This window comes from Pholcus phalangioides, unplaced genomic scaffold (genome assembly GCF_987345545.1).
Source record: "Pholcus phalangioides strain wild (caught in Gottingen) unplaced genomic scaffold, Ppha-v1.0 ptg000010l_1, whole genome shotgun sequence".
NCBI lineage: Eukaryota > Metazoa > Arthropoda > Arachnida > Araneae > Pholcidae > Pholcus > Pholcus phalangioides.
In genome coordinates, this window is record NW_028301603.1 from 44,393,167 (window position 1) to 44,409,423 (window position 16,257).

The 16,257-nt window shown below is 36.1% G+C and overlaps 1 protein-coding gene across 6 annotated transcripts in view; it reads left to right on the plus strand.

The window, feature by feature from the left end:
• Nucleotides 1-16,257, plus strand: part of LOC149081570 (phospholipid-transporting ATPase IF-like) — a 179,503-nt gene that overhangs the window by 65,840 nt on the left and 97,406 nt on the right. The gene's annotated exons all lie outside the window — the stretch shown is intronic.

Here is a 16,257-nt window from a genome sequence, read left to right on the forward strand (position 1 = left end):
TTCTTAATGAAATTCTAATATTGCGCGATTTAAAATAATAAATTTCTTATTCAATTTTGTGCAGACAATTGTTGTCAAAAACCTATTCAAAAACAGTTTTTCGCTACAGATACGTTAAATAGCAAAACTTACTTTCATGCAAATTGGAATGATTTTCATTAATATTTAATTATGATTATCAAGTGCACAATATTAATTTTCAGATTTTTTGTCTGAAATTTAAATTTCAGAGATTTAGAATTTTTGTGGTTAAATTTAATTCCCTCAGAACATCCGACACCACGCAATCAATTTTATACAGTGGATTCTACTTATAACGTTCCTCAAGGCCGAAACTTGGGAAGAGGAGGTAGGTATGGTGCCCCGGGCGCTGGACCAGAGGGGGGGGGGTGAATTTCAACCTTTTACCTGCCCTTCAACATTACAAGGGACACCAAGATGCTGACCAAGCATCTGGTTGTGGCACTGAACTTAGAACCTTTTCTCGCTTAGTGCGATTCATTTTCGTGGTCCCATCTTCAACTAATGCTCAGACTACAAAGACGTTGCAAGGGGAAAAACGACTTTTATGGCGGTTTTTGGAAAAGCGTTATATGCGGGATCCACTTATAACGTTTAATCCAGGTACTTATTTCAAATTAAAAAGGCTTTAATTATTAGATGTGGCCGAGGTCTATATTTTATTATTATAGAGAAGGTATGTGTGTGTGTGTTCAAATGCTCACCTTCTGCAGCAGGACTTTTGAGCTACGTTTTTGAGGGGGGGGGGGGGCTTTGCTGAGATTTTTCATACTTTTAGGCAGGGTTGTTTAAAACCTTGTTGTTTTAAACCTTGGTTTTAACCAACTGGTTTTTTTCAAAAAATCAGATAAAAGTGGCCTAAATATCATTTTTTTTCCCTGAAAAATATCATATTTGTTCATTATTAGCCAAAATGCTTCATTTTTACCTTATTTTATATCCTTGGGGTACATTCTGACGGTATATCTTTAAATGACATAAGATTTTATAAGTGGTTTTTTTCAAAAGTCTCATAAAAGTGGCCAGAATATATATATATTTTTCATATGAAGTATCTTAGTCATTTAAAGTTATATATAAAAGCCAAAATTTCTCATTCTTACAACATTTTCTAACCTTTGGCTACATTCTGATGCTCTATCTTTAGCAAATTCATGAATAAGGATTGCATCACACATCTAAATGTAGTGGTGTATTATCTCACAGGGTTTCTTTTTCCGTTCACAAAGAAGCAGCTACAGTAGTGACACCATCATGCTAGGGGCAAGTGGTCCTATAATCCAATAAAGACACCAGCTGTCCTTGAAGGACAAAGACTAGTTTACTAGTTGTTACATTACCTCACATACATTTTCATTTTTTTTCCCATAAGAAGTAGCACATCTCCTACTGTATATCTCCCAGTCTTAATATTCAATAGTTTTTTTTTTTATACTTTCACACACACACTGTTAAGCCCAGTTAATCAAGGTTCTACTGTATAGTAGTAACAGATTTCTGAAAAATAATTAGCTATATACAGGGTGATTATAATTTAAGTTTTGATTCCAAAACTACACAATAAGTACTGATCAGAATGACTTGAAAATTTTCATGGATACTCCTGAAGCAATGGAAGTTTTTTTCGCAAAAGAAAAAAGTGCAAAATGTGCAAGTAGACGATGCTGTACTTGGCCAGCAGTATAATGTATTTTGTGCAACTACATCATTTTGGCACTTCCACAGCATCAGTGTGTGGATAGAACTTCACATTGCAATACCAGCAAAGCAGCTGCTGAAGACCCATTTTGACAGGATGCACCTTAACCCTTGCAACTTCTGGCTGTGGGGGTACCTCAAAATGTTATAAACAGTGGTCAGATTGCAAACTTTGGTGTATTGCAATCTCCAGCACATCCCCTATATGTCAGAAGTTCCTCAGGAATATTAATTTGGGGGCGCGTTTGGTTTAATAAAGCTGAATTGCAAGCACATCCACATCATGACTATGGCATACTCTGATCTGTTGTTGAACAAGAATTTTTGTGCTTTCAACCTCATAGCCAGAACACGGTGGACAATATATTTAACATTTCTTAAGTAAGTTGTAGTTATTTGTTCAACTACTTTGTCTTTTGTGATGTTTCTATGAATTATGATTTCGTGCAATACTATAATTAAGTTATAATTTTGCCATGAATGGCTATTGTTTCCATTCTGGGAGCAAATTTCCCACATGTTGGATGATGTCATTAATTTTACATTTTAAAGTATTTTTTCCTCCTTTACCAAATACAATTGCATTTTTTCAGTAATATTCTTGTGAATTTTCAATTCATTTTGACAATCGTTCTTTTTTTACAGTGTTTTGAAATCAGAACCTTAGTTATAATCACCCTGTATATCGTAAATCATCGTTAATTAATCTGCATTATTTATGCTTCATTAAATGCATTATATTCACCTAATTTATATTACTTTTTGCAAAATAGCTTTGTAATTAAGTATACTGAAAGTAACTGGAGAAAAACCTTTATATATTATATGATTAATAATAACATTAAAAGAATTTTCAAGCACACAGTAATCCATTGAGTTAAGCAAAAAATAATTAAATGGCAAAATGGTTTTTGTTAAAATGTAATAAATATTTATTGATTAATTAGCATGGGAATAGTGTTAATTGCATTAATAAACATTTTATTTTAGTTAATTATTACAAGTTTGAATGATTTTTCAGAAATTTCATTGTTTTTAATGTTAATACTATTTAAAACAAAAAAACTGGTTTAAACCAAAAAAACCTGGTTTAAACCAAAAAAACCCGGTTTTTTGGTTTTTTTAAAAAAAAACAGTTTTTTTACCAACCCTGCTTTTAGGCCCCCCCTTTAGTGAATTTGTAGAGTGAAAATCAAAAAATGATGAGAATCGTCCTGAGCCCTGTTAGCCTAACCCTGTGGGGAACTCCCCGTTAATGTCATTATCAGTGAATCCGTAAGCGAATGCAGCTTCATTCTCTGGGAAAACCCCAGATGTGCTACATAAGTAATAGAATTAATTTTCTTAGCACCCATTTATTTTAAAATTTTTACATACCGAAAACAGTTTTTTTTCGAAGATCCACTTTTTTCGAAGAGCCATTTTTTGATCCACGTCAAGCTTGCGTGTTTCAGGACTGAATTGAAGAAAAAGACATAACAAGGGCTAGAAAACGATGATTCATCTTATTGGATGGCTTGTGCTTTATTGCGCGTTACCAAGAAAACTGAAGGGTGTACATTTTTTTGCTCTCTACACGGGCCCTTAGGCGCTAGGGAGTATGTTGCAGCGAAAAGGCAGCGTGACTGCCGAATCGCATGGAATCCCTGTAGAACCTTGGTGGGAATACAATTGACCCTCCTCCGGCTATGACTTCTTTATTTTTTCGACCTTACCAGCAGAAGAAATCTCAAGGTGGAAATTTTTCGAGTGCACAAATTTTAGGGAAAGGAACTTTGAGAAAAAAAAGGAAATTAATTAAAAAAATTAAGGATTGATAAAGAAAAAAATGAGGTAACTGGAGTTATGTTTGCTTGAAAGCTCTTGGGAGGGGCGATCGCCCCTATCGCCCCCCCCCCTGGATCCGCCACTGCCCTTAACATCCGTTTGATGGATCAATGTTTTTCCGAAATTTGCATGTCATCCTAACCCTTTATGCTTTCATGCACTATATAGCATTTTTTTTAATTCAGGCAGAATTTTCTGAATAAACTTTGCCAAAAATTGAGTTCTTAATTCATTTGTCGTAGATATAGAATAATAGACCATTATTTTCCGATATTTGAGTATCGTCAAAATTTTTTTATGTCTGAAACTTATAAAATTATTTTTTGTTGTTGAGTTATTCAGGGTCGGGGAATTTTTAGGATTTTCGGAAATTTCCGACAAAAACTGATATTGCACTATGCACTTGATATACAGTCAACTCTATCTTGAAACTGATGGAATGGAAAAAATTTCGAGGTAGAGTGTTTTCGAGAAATCAAGTTTTTTCTTATCGAGAATATTCCTGAGGAACTTCTAACATATAGGGTACTTCTAGATATATGATGATCTGGAGATTGCAATTCAAAGTTTGCAATCTGACCACTGTTCATAACATTTTGAGGTACCCCCACAGCCAAAAGTTGCAAGGGTTAAGTTGCATCCTGTTATTGTCAAAATAGTTCTCAGCAGCTGCTTTGCTGGTATTGCAGTGTGCATCTTGATAGAAGTTGTTCTATCCTCACACTGATGCTGTGGAAGTGTCGAAATGATGTGGTTGCACAAAATGGATTATACTACTGGCCAAGTACAGCATCATCTACTTGCACATTTGCATTACTTGCACTTTTTTTCTTTTGCAAAAGAATTTTTTCTCAGCCACCTTGTTGGGCATTTTGCCTGTTGGGCCTTCTATTTGTATTTATATTGTCAGTTTTTGATATTAGCTGAAAAATAGAAAATTTATTTTTACAACACCTTGATATGCCACAAATGTACATGCTTCATTGCGATTCAAAAAAGAAAAAAAAAATTTAATATTTTTTTCTTTCTTTTATGCGAAAAAGAAAATCTGAAGCTGCAACAGGCCAATTGCCCAACTAGGCGGTGGTGGGGGAAGGGTAAAAATAGGAAAGACCTAACCATTGAAAAATTTTGTTGGACCAAAAACTGTATTTTATTTTGACTTCCAGGGATGAAAGTCAGCTTTGTAATCTAATGTCTTCTTAAACAACCCTTCCCCCCTCAACAACAGCAGTAGATACATCAATGTCATCCTAACATCATCATTAACACATTATCTTGTTTTGTTTGAAGTCTGGTCATTTTCCTTGTTACTCTGATAACTAGTTTCTGGTAGAAAAGTTGGGAGCTAGTTCTAATGTTAATGGGGGGAACCCCCTTTTATAGAATTTTCATGAGGCCACGTGAAAACATATAAATAAGAAAATCATACAAATAAAATTCTTAGAAAATGACTTTTTCCCCCAGAGACCTCATAGAAATATTAAAATAATTCAGTTGTTTTAATTGCATTTAAATTTTTTTGAATAAAAATCTTAATGGAGAAAAATTATTTTTCGAATTAAATTTTTTTAAATATTTTAAATTTTTGAAAAATTTAAAAATTGTTCGCAGCATATTATTACCATTGGTCAAATCTCTCTCAAATATCCTTGTTATTCTTATCAACATTTGGGAAAAATATTTCATTTAAAACTTAAAAAAAAAGGGAGGAAAAAGTGTTACTATTGTTTTGCTGATTGGTTTCTATATCTTAGCAAAGCGATGCATCATGTCCAGTTCCTTAAAATTTTTCTTGAAGAACTGTACGGCCCTCCTCACACAGGTAAACTAAGATCGAACCCGAGTTGCCTAAACTTGAGAGTTGAGTTGAATTGAACGAGTCTAGTTGCCCGTTCTCCCTCACACGGCACTTTAAAAAAATATTGAAAGCCCGGGAAATTGAGTGAAAACAGCACAGTCTATAGTTCTCCTTCTTATTTTCCGGTACTATCTTGTTAACCGGGATAGGAAAAATCGAAATTTATTTATTTATATTTAAATAAAAATCGTTACAAAGAAATAAGTGAAATAGTTTCTATTATAACAGTGAAATTACTACAGAATTTCAGCTCACAGGTAAATACGCAGTTTCTTTATTCAAAATGATATCATTTTGAAATGAAAATAAATTGGAAAAATTATATAATTTTTTAGTATAATTTCATTTGCTTTGAGTGATTTCAATGGAAAAAAATTTGCAATAAAATGTCTGTTTTCTTTCAATAAGTATGCCTCTCGGTACGTATATGTTGGACTAATTATTATATAAGTTATTGTTTATTAGTTAAAGTATTGTCACGTAGGATTTTGAGTAGTTTCATTCGATGAAACGGCGAAAGCTACGGTTCCGAGAAGCAAAAAATAAACTGTAGGCAAAACTACAGACAAACAACATGAATTGTTTACGTTTAAGGGAATGATTTTCCCCAAATACTCCCACACACAAATGTGCGTGTACGTGACCTAAATTACAGACATTCCAAACAAGGGGGAAAATCAGGGACCATTCCTATACGACACTTGCTTGTTTTGGTACATGTTGTGAAAGTAGACGGTATTTTGAAAAATTCTGGAGGTGCTTACCCCCGGGGCCGTCTTTTAAGAGCATCTTGGACCCCCGAGCCATGTATTTTTTTTTTCAGAGGACCTACTTGGTAAATTCACTTGGTTACTCCTGAAATTTTTTACCAGATCTAATTTTCGTGATGCCCCATCTTCTTTTGAAGTTCGCCCGGGTGGGCCCGTGTGTTTACCACAGACCCGTTTCATTCAGTGACGTCATAGCCGGAGGTGCTCAAGCACCCACGGTAATTTGTGACATGGATCCGAGCACCCCTAGAATTTATTCAGAAATTAAATTTACCAATATAAAACTAAAGACGGGCACCCACAGTTTCGAAACAATTCTGACGCCCCTGAATTTATTATAATTTCAAAATAGTATCAATTTAAATAAAGAAATCGTATTTACCTGTGAGCTGAAATTTGTCAAAATTTCATATCCTTTCAACTGATAATTTATTACATATAATATATATACTCTGGATTGATTTTCAATTTACTTCAATGACGAAAATATGAAGGAATGCTAGAGGCGGTTTCTTGGTTTCTTCAACTAAAGTTGGCGGCGACTAGCATGCCAGTCGCCAAGTGATTGAGTCGTGTTCGATATTTCGTCGCCAATTTCCTCGTGTGAGGGCGTCTATTGAAATATGCACGCTGGTTTTCTGGAAACGGTTTCTCTTATCAGTTGCCGGACTTTAGTTTCCCCGTGTGAGGAGGGCCTACTGTGTATACATTTTCTGTTTGCTAACTGGTATCCTTCCTTATATTTTCAATGTATTTTCCCAACATCCAGGAATCACACCCTACACATTAGGAAATAATTTCTTAAATCAAATATTTTGTCACATTTTGAACAATTGAAATCTGTTTCAAGGATGTGCAGCACATTTGTTGAATTCACAGCAGCAGGCAATAAAGGTGTCCATTCTGAAATGATAAAAAAGGTCAACTCTTGTTTTCGTAACTGTTAACAACCATTTCTAAAATTTATGGCTTCTGTTGTGACAATTATGGACAAAAACTATTTCAGTTTCAACATCAGTTTTTTACAATCAACAAAAATAATGAGGATTCGATGGATGGAAATATTGTTTTCCAAAGATTTGGGGTTGCAGTTAACTCTTTCAGTAACCACATTATGAAAAAATGAAATAATTATCCTGTAAATTTTTTGGTAGGTCATTTGAGTTCTAACTAAGACTTAGAAATAAAAAAAAAATTCTAAAAAATTAGTGTGCAGGAAATATATGTGGTACTGTAAAGTACCGTCAGCACTCTATGCTTCCAATTAAAAAAAAATGTATAGATTGAAATTTGTTGACTAATACAGCTGCAGGAATATTTATTCATTTCAACAGTAAGAAAACTATGATTTGTTTCATACATTTGTAAGGAGACCATTTGTTGGGTGTAGTATACCAAAGTGCAGGGGCAATCAGAACTATTTTCGACCAGTGGGTGCTCACACAGGTGTTTGCCGGGCACCCCCCACCCCCTTGAAGGATATCAAAAATTGAAAATGTATTTTAAAAAATAAATATAAAAAGAAACATATATTTTTGTATAAATTCTATATACCATGGGTGGCTTGAGCCTCGGGCCAAAAGTCTCACCATGCGAGACGGCATTGGTTACGTCGCGTCACTGTAGCATATAAGCCGCATCAGTGAAAAAAGCGATCCCGAAAATTCGCAACTGTGTTCCTAGCTAGATGAAATGCATAAAAAATTAGATTTCTCCGAGAGATTAATGCACTATAGTTTGAGTGTTTTTACAGACACGAAACACATTCTTTCTTTTTCGAAACTTTTCTGCAATTATATTTCTCTTTACTCCTGATCTAATACTTTTCCTTATAGCAGTGCCCTGTGTCAGTGGCACAGCCCAAGAGACATCCCTGTTTATATGCTGCTACAATATATATCTCTCATCATCTATTTACTCTTCGGCTCTAGTACTTAATATATAAATTAATTTTTTATTTCCCGTGATAAGATACTTTAGTAATAATTTCTAATAATTCATTATTGAAATCTTAAACACACACACGAGTCACACATGGTTTTTTCTTTATAATTATTTTTGCTACGAGCCTAATCTATGAAAATATTTTATTACGTAAATCTTTGAATTTATACAAAATACTTTCAATGCATGCTTACTTGCACGCAATTATGATAGGGTAAGGTAATTAACCTGTTAATTACCTTAATTAATTAACCTGACCAATTAATTTTTACTTTTTCCCTTTTTCTCCTTTTTAAAAGTTTGAAGCTTATAAAATGAATTTTCCTTATTAAATTTTTTTATGAATACAATTAAACTGACTTCCTCATTTTTTTAAATCACCAACCAAAAAATTATGAGAATTTAAATAATTACTAATTAATTTTCAAAAACTGAAATAATTAGATTAAATATTGGTGCGACGGTGTATGCTGTCATAACCACCTGACTGGTTAAGGTTGATGGAAACTTTCGGAATAACATACAATAATTAAAACCCGAAAGTGTTGACTGTGAAGAAGTCAACTAAAAATAGGGTCTTTAAGCAGACTGTTGAGCCATCGAAAGTAAATTAAATTTCAAATAATTTGGCAAATACCAACCAAATTTATTGTGGCACTAATCATAACCAATTGAATTAGTATTTAGTCATGCCAGAGCACTGGTTATAAATTTTTTCTACAATCTTATGAGGGAGCGGGAACAACAATTAAAATGGGGTTTTTTTTCAGTATGCGATAGGCAATAGCGGCTCAAATGAGATTTGACTCATGCTGACCCATGGAGCCACAGAAGAGGCACCACATCAGGGTTAAGGAAAAAAATAATTACAGAAAGTTTGAAAATTATTCCTAAGGGTGCAATGAAAAAGAGGTTTTTCTCGCAGTCACAGATGCACCAACTTCAGGACCGTAATTAGATCTTGGACACTGAATACCATCATCATGAAAATTTATACCGCAGTAAAATATTTCATTTCGTACTTTGAACAGGGCTGTAACTGTGGGGGGGGGGGGGGCAACTGCCCCGGGTGGCAGTTTTAGGTGGGAACAAAAAACACCATTATAATATTATCGAATTTTAAAGTTGTGGGGGCGGCAAATATCCTAGTTATGATTTGAATCAGCCCTGCTTTGAATACTGATAAAAAAATTTAAAAAATTCAAATACATATAAAGAAATCGTCGGGAAAAATGAATTTCACATGCAATATAGAATTCTTTGCATTTTACATAACCTTTTCTCATCAATCTTCATTGGATTCAGCTTACGCACCGCTTATTTTTCAAATAATAGGATTAATAATGAAAATTAGAATACACAAACACACACTGGTGTATTTTCATCGAAGGAAAACTTTTCTTACACACTCGAGCATGACAGTTTCAATTGTAAATCTATCGATTCAAGTCCGGTAATTAAGAGAAATAACACTCTGCCGTCAAACCGAAAGATACCCAGGCCACATCGCCATATGGCAATATCGGCTCATTGTCCACACGGACTGGATACCTCTGGCAATTTATTCATAAAAAAGCATACATTACAAAATATACATTACAATCATAACTATAAAATCATAATCTAAGTATAAAATCAATTGCGAGATCACAAATCTACGTATACAATCGGAAATCAAGCATATAATCCTATATTCCATATTAAATCTTAATTCGAATATAAAATCCTAAATCGCATATTGAAATCAATAATAAATCAGATAAAATTCATAATTGATTTCATCCTCAATTTAAATCGTTCGATTTCCATGACATTATACTGGTCTTGTGCTATCAGTCAGTCTTCTTTGTAGTTGATCAGTTTCGTTTTTCTTTGTGAGCGGCGAGGTGGTGCAGTTTGTACTTGTGCTATAGGCTGATAAGGCATCCGTGGGATCACTTTGTCTTCATTTTCTTCTATCCATCTAATTATTTTCTTGACTTTATTTATTCTACTTTTGTTTTTAAAAATCTCGCTGATCCAGAGTGTGGCATTTTCAGCAGCGGGCACAGCCATGTGCTTTAGATGTGCAGTTAATGTACATGTTGTCAAGTAATGGATGGGAGTGCCGATTTCACCACAAAGGCAATGATCTGTTCCTGGTTTTTTGAATCGGTGAAGGTAATTTGGAAAAGGTCCGTGATTGGTTGTAAAAAATACAAGTTCTCTGCTCCAATTTTTTGCATTGTATGAAACTTTTGGTACTATTTTGTGGACACTTCTTCCAGTTTTGACATCATTCCATCGGGTTTACCATAGATTGAGTATTTCTTTTCTTGCCTTTTGTTTCGCTGTTGATGATGGTAATAATATTTTAATTAAATGTGCGCCATTGATTGTCGCTGCTTTGGCTATTGCGCCTGCTTCTTCGTTCCCCACTCACCCATGTGCGCTTTGATCCAAGATATGCGAATTTGTTGGTTCTTGTGGAGGACCTGCCAAATTTCCCTAGCCATAGCATGGATGGTCATCGGGTTCTGTATTGCATATATACTTGAAAGGCTATCGCTATAGATTATAGTTGCTTGTTGGAATTCTTGAGCGTTTATGGTTGCCATGTATAACGCAAGTAATTCAGCTTGAAAGATATTATTGTCATTTTCTAGCTTACTACTCCAGCACTCTATGATCTTATGATCTTTCGCTACTACATATGCTGATGCTGTTCCGGAGATAGTTTTCGAGCCATCTGTGTATATATGAGTTCTTTGGCCTCCTATTTCTTTGTTCTGGTTATTCCCGATAGATACTTGGTGTTGATGCAGGTCTTCCGATGGGTGGATAGTTATTTGTTTTTCCCGTCGCTGATACTCTTCTGGAGCAAAGTTTAATGCACCAATCTTTGCTGGTCGGTGTAGACGTAACAATAGACCCATTTGTGCTTCATAATTCATCCATAGGCTCCAAGGCGGACAACCTGTAATGACATATAATGCGCTATTTGGTGTTGTGTGGTACGCTCCTGTGAGATATAATAGTAAATTACGTTTGGCTGAGTCTAATTTATGTTGCATGGAGTTGGTTGCGCCTGCGTACCAAATAGGTGTTGCATAAGCGATTATTCATGTTGCTATTGTCCAATAGAGAACTCGTCGGTGTCGATATTTGATTCCCCATTTCGCTCCGCCGATGTTTTGGAGCTGGAGAAGAAGCTTATTAATTTTTTCGGTTTGTTTTTCTATGTGTGGACTCCAAGTTAGTCTAGAATCTAAGTACACGCCGAGGTATTTTAATACATCTGTCCTTTTTATAGATTTTCCAAGCATTCTGATGGTGGGAGGTTTTTTTGAAGATATCCATAGAAACTTTGTTTTACCTGCTGCGACTGTCAAGTAATGTTTTCTCAACCATGTCGTAAATTTTTCTAAGGCTTCCATCGCTATTTTTGCAGTGCCTTTGACTGTGTGGTATGAGACTATCAGGAGAATGTCGTCTGCATATGCCTGTACTTTCACATTTGATGGCCATGGCTCTTTCAGGATTTCGTCAACCACAAGGTTCCATAAGAGTGGTTCAGAACATGAGCCTTGGGGACAGCCTTTGTATTGATGCTTCCTTACCTCTTCTCCAGCTGTAATCATTACTACTTCTCTATTATGGAGTATATCATCGACTGTTTTCAGAAGTTGCTGAGATATCGGAAGTTGGCGAAGCTTATCTATAATAGAGGCATATCGTAGATTGTCAAAGGCACTTTTTATGTCTGTTGAAATAACGGCCACATTTTTGCTTTCTTTCCTTCTATTTCCTATTTCTTCTTTCAGAATGTACAGAGCATGCTCGGCCGATTTACCTTTCGGAATCCATATTGATTTTCATGCAGCCAAGATAATCTTTCAATATGATATGTCATTCTTTGAACCAAAATTCTTTCAAATACTTTGCCTGTTGTTGATAATAGAGATAGTGGTCGATATGATGATAGGTTTGCTGGATTTTGGTGCTTTTTTAGAAATAGAAGGATTTTCCCTATTTTGAAATGCTCCGGAAAGCAATGATATTTGACGCACTGATTGAATAGATGGAAGAGAAGATTTGGGAACTGTTTGTTGATAGCTTTCAAGAGTTTATAACTGATGTTGTCCAGTCCGGATGCCTTTCGGTCATTTGTTTGATTTAATGTTCGTTGTATCTCTCCTCTTGTTATTTCTGTTTCTTCTTGAGCTCTTGTTGTAAGCTGTGTTTCCTCGCCTATTATCTCTTCTTTTATATCCGGATAAAGCTCGTGTAGTGGTGGTTGGGCAATGTCTTTAAAATGGCAACCTTCCGATGCTCCTGTTACTATCTGAAGTGTAGGCTTGCGTTTATTTAGTACAGCCTTGTATGGTTTGCCAAATGGATCTGCCATCTTCGCACAAAACTGTTTCCACGAATTGAGCTTTGTTTTTCTAATGGCAGGGCTCGGCACGGGTCACTTTTTTCACTAAAAGTTACTTTTTTAGAAACTAGTCACTTTTATTACGTATTTTCAGGCCCAGGTCACTTTTTCCACTTTTTTTAGCAAAAAAACCTCGGTCTCGCTCGCTTTTCTGCTGTCAGTGTCTTTCTTTTCTTCAAGGAGGAACTTTACCGGTTCAAGGTCGCTAATTTTCTCCCTCCCTTCATTGAACTATGATCGTTAGCTCCCTTCCCGTAGAACCCCTATACATGAAGGCGTGGCATCTTCCCGGGAGCATACCGTGTGACATCAGCATAACTTGATTTCAAGGCGCTTGGAATGAAAGCTCCTTGGTTAAAAAGTCATTTTATGGAAAAGCCGGTCTGAAAAAAATAGCGTAAAAAGCGTATTTACAACAAAGAATTCCCCCCCCCCCTACTACCATTCTTTCTTATTTCCCCACGCGTGCTCACCCGTTCTTTCATTTTCATCTTATTTTAAAATTGATCCTTTATTTTATTTGTTTTAAAAAGTTTTAGTCCTAAGGGCAGAATTCCTTTCTTGGAGCATCGAGCAAGTTACATTTGTTGTTTGTTCTATCGCTACTTTTGTTCATTTTTTTAAATATTTGAAATGACGATTTAAGAGAGCCCGTGAAGAAACTAACTTACGCACAGCGGGAGAATACCAAAGCGCGCATATTAAAGATGCGTACTATTAATACGTATTAAGTGTATTATTAATACGCTTTGAAGAATACTCTTGTAGCTGGCCAACGTTAAAGAAGCTCGCAATTATTTTGAATTTACTTATAATAAAAAAAATCATCCGACTGAAAATCGCGATCTATCTAGAAATAAAATTCGTACTATTTTTCTAACTGGATTTAAATCTCAGCAAGAAACCGTAGCTCCAGGTATGATCGAAAGGAGAACTGTGTATGAAAAGATCACAATTCTACAATTCAACGTTTAGTTTAACCCTTTACCGATTCTTGAAGGATACTGGGAGGTTCGTGAAAATAACCTATTTTTGCTTTCTGAAATGGACTCGTCCAAACTTTCACCTCTCACCTAATCCCCCGTCCTTCCTTCCATTCAGTTCCTATTCATGCCGGCCACAGCGTTGCTGTTCATTTTTTCGTTTCAAGATACCCTGTGGAGACAAATTGTAAACTGAAATCTACAGCATTTTTCTTTTATGTAAAAGAGTAGGCACCCAACTCTTTTTTCTTCATGAAAGACATGTATATATGCATACGAGTTCATTTTATCCCTGTACGCGTATACGGGTCCAGCTGAAGGTCCGGTTAGTTATTTATTCGTGAGCGGCGGTATATCGCCCTTTCTCTTCAAGATATTCTCGCCAACTTTGCCAATTATTTTTTCCTTTTCTCGATTTTTTTTATTTTGTAGAAGTGAACTATTAATATATGAATTTTTAATTCAAAAGACAACTTCAAAAATTAGAAAAGACAAGTGCTTCCAGACATAAACTTTCGTGTATCTCGATATGAAAACAAATAAGCTTTATCAAAAAAAATTCAGGCCCCATTCCAATTTTACGTTAGCATCAGGAGGGGGAGGGGGTGTATTCGTTGATTTTTGATTACGAGAAGGGCGACAGTACGAAGCTTGTAAAAACATGAAATTGGGTCCAGCCTGGTGTCATTTTTTTGAGTGGAGTGTCTGTGCTATGCTGACTTTTGACAAAGACAGAGGAGTAAAAATATTGGCAAAATTCTGCCGACAAAAGAGGAATCTAATTTATTTTTGGTTCTGTCAGAGAAATTACGAATAACTGACGTTCTCCCTAGGGCCGCAACCAGATGCTTGGTCACCTGGGGTTAGTGCGCATTTCGGCACCCCTTTGTAATGTTGAAGGTAAGGTTTGAGAATGAAATTTGCGCCCCCTCTGGTCCAACGCGCGGGGCACGAGATCCGTCTGCCCCCTCCCCCCTAGTTACGGCTCTGGTTCGCCTCCTCCATTAGAAAACAAAAAGTGAAGATGTAACGAAATATTTTCGCACACTTGTTGCTGGTGATACATTGAAACTTACAGGCGTACAACTATTAACATGATCGCAACGTATTGGAGGTGAGGGGATAAACTTAATTTTTCCGCTTTTAAAGTTGCAAAAAGTGCTTATGCACAGTATATCTCCTTGAAAAACTTCACCCTGCTACTGTGCCTCTAGTTCCAGCCATATTGAACTTCCTCCAACTCTTCTTGTGATTGGGGGGGGGGTGATAGGGAAGGGCATTATGTTTACCCATGCATACAAAAGCGACATGATATTCACAAATATACGGACAATCATTCAATTGTCATTCGAACCCCCCCCCCCCTCTTAACTGTGGCCCTCTTGCATTTTCTGTATATTTTTGTCATAGGCGTCTGCAGAATTTTCTCGAACGGGTAGGGGTTCAAAATTTTTTCCTTCTGGGGGGGAGGTTACGTTTTTTCCTGCAAAATAACACTATAATCTCGGTTTGAGGGGAGGGATTAGAACCTCAATATCCCCCCCCCCCCCACGTACGCCAATGATCTTTGTCCACGCTTATGCTTGTGATAAAAAGTAATCAGAGAGGGAATCTCCTTATTGGTTAACATAGCATATAAAAGGTATTTAGTTTCGATATAGCATTTTTTTTACCGAAATAATTTTTTTTTAATTTTTGGTTGACTTGGAGGAGGGGATACGGACCCTCTATGCACCTCCCTGCTTACGCCTCTGCTTATGACGATATATTATCCACTATCCTATCTCCTTATAGCTATGATATACGTGTACTTGTGGTCTCTTGTTCGTGACTATATACTCGCTGTCGGAACTTTCAATTGGAGAATCGGAATCACCTGAATCCTCATCAAACAAAATACGACGAATTTCTTCATACACGAGACTTTCTTTAGGCATTTTCCAAATCAAAAGTGATGCTTCAAATCGATAATTGACAACTTAAACATAGAAATGATAAATATTTAAAATTCTCAAGAGTAAGGAAAAAGGTCAACCTATTCACGTTTGGATAGAAATGGAATGTGAGTTTTGAAGAAAAATATCTACTAGTAAAACCAACGTTGACCTTTGGATAAGATCGTATCTGTGGGGAAGAAAAGGGGCTGGCCATTTTCTGAATGCACTACCTAGAAGCGATAGAAAACTCGATTTGGGAGCCATTCGAAAACTTTACAATCAATTTTGTTGTATGTATTCACGTACTAATCCGGTGCCAGTGTACTTTATTTGGAACACTCCCATAAAAACAGCCCACTTATAAGGTATTATCTGCTTCGTAAGAAAAAGAGAGGTAAAATCACTATGTGGAAGTGTCCCTTTTGCGAAAATGAGTTTTTCAAACTTGACAATGAAAGGACATAAATCCCCTGAACAAATTACAGCCGTGCCTTTTTTGCTCACGTTGACTGTCTTCTTATCAATAATCCTAACCCCAGTTGGTAGTAACCGCAGATGTTTATCAAAACGCTAGATCCGTAGAAAATGAGGAAGTCTCATGCTCAGATACTACTACAATCGGGCAACAATCAGAGGCGTATTTACTGTTTTGCCTCCCTTCTCCCATTCTATTCTAATATTCTTGACCACTTATTCCTAGAATTCACCACCCTGGGAAGTATCCGTCTTGGATTCCCGCTCCTGTGAAAACGCCTGTGTCTGTAAATCAGTAAATCACGCTTTGGGCCACTCGCATGCT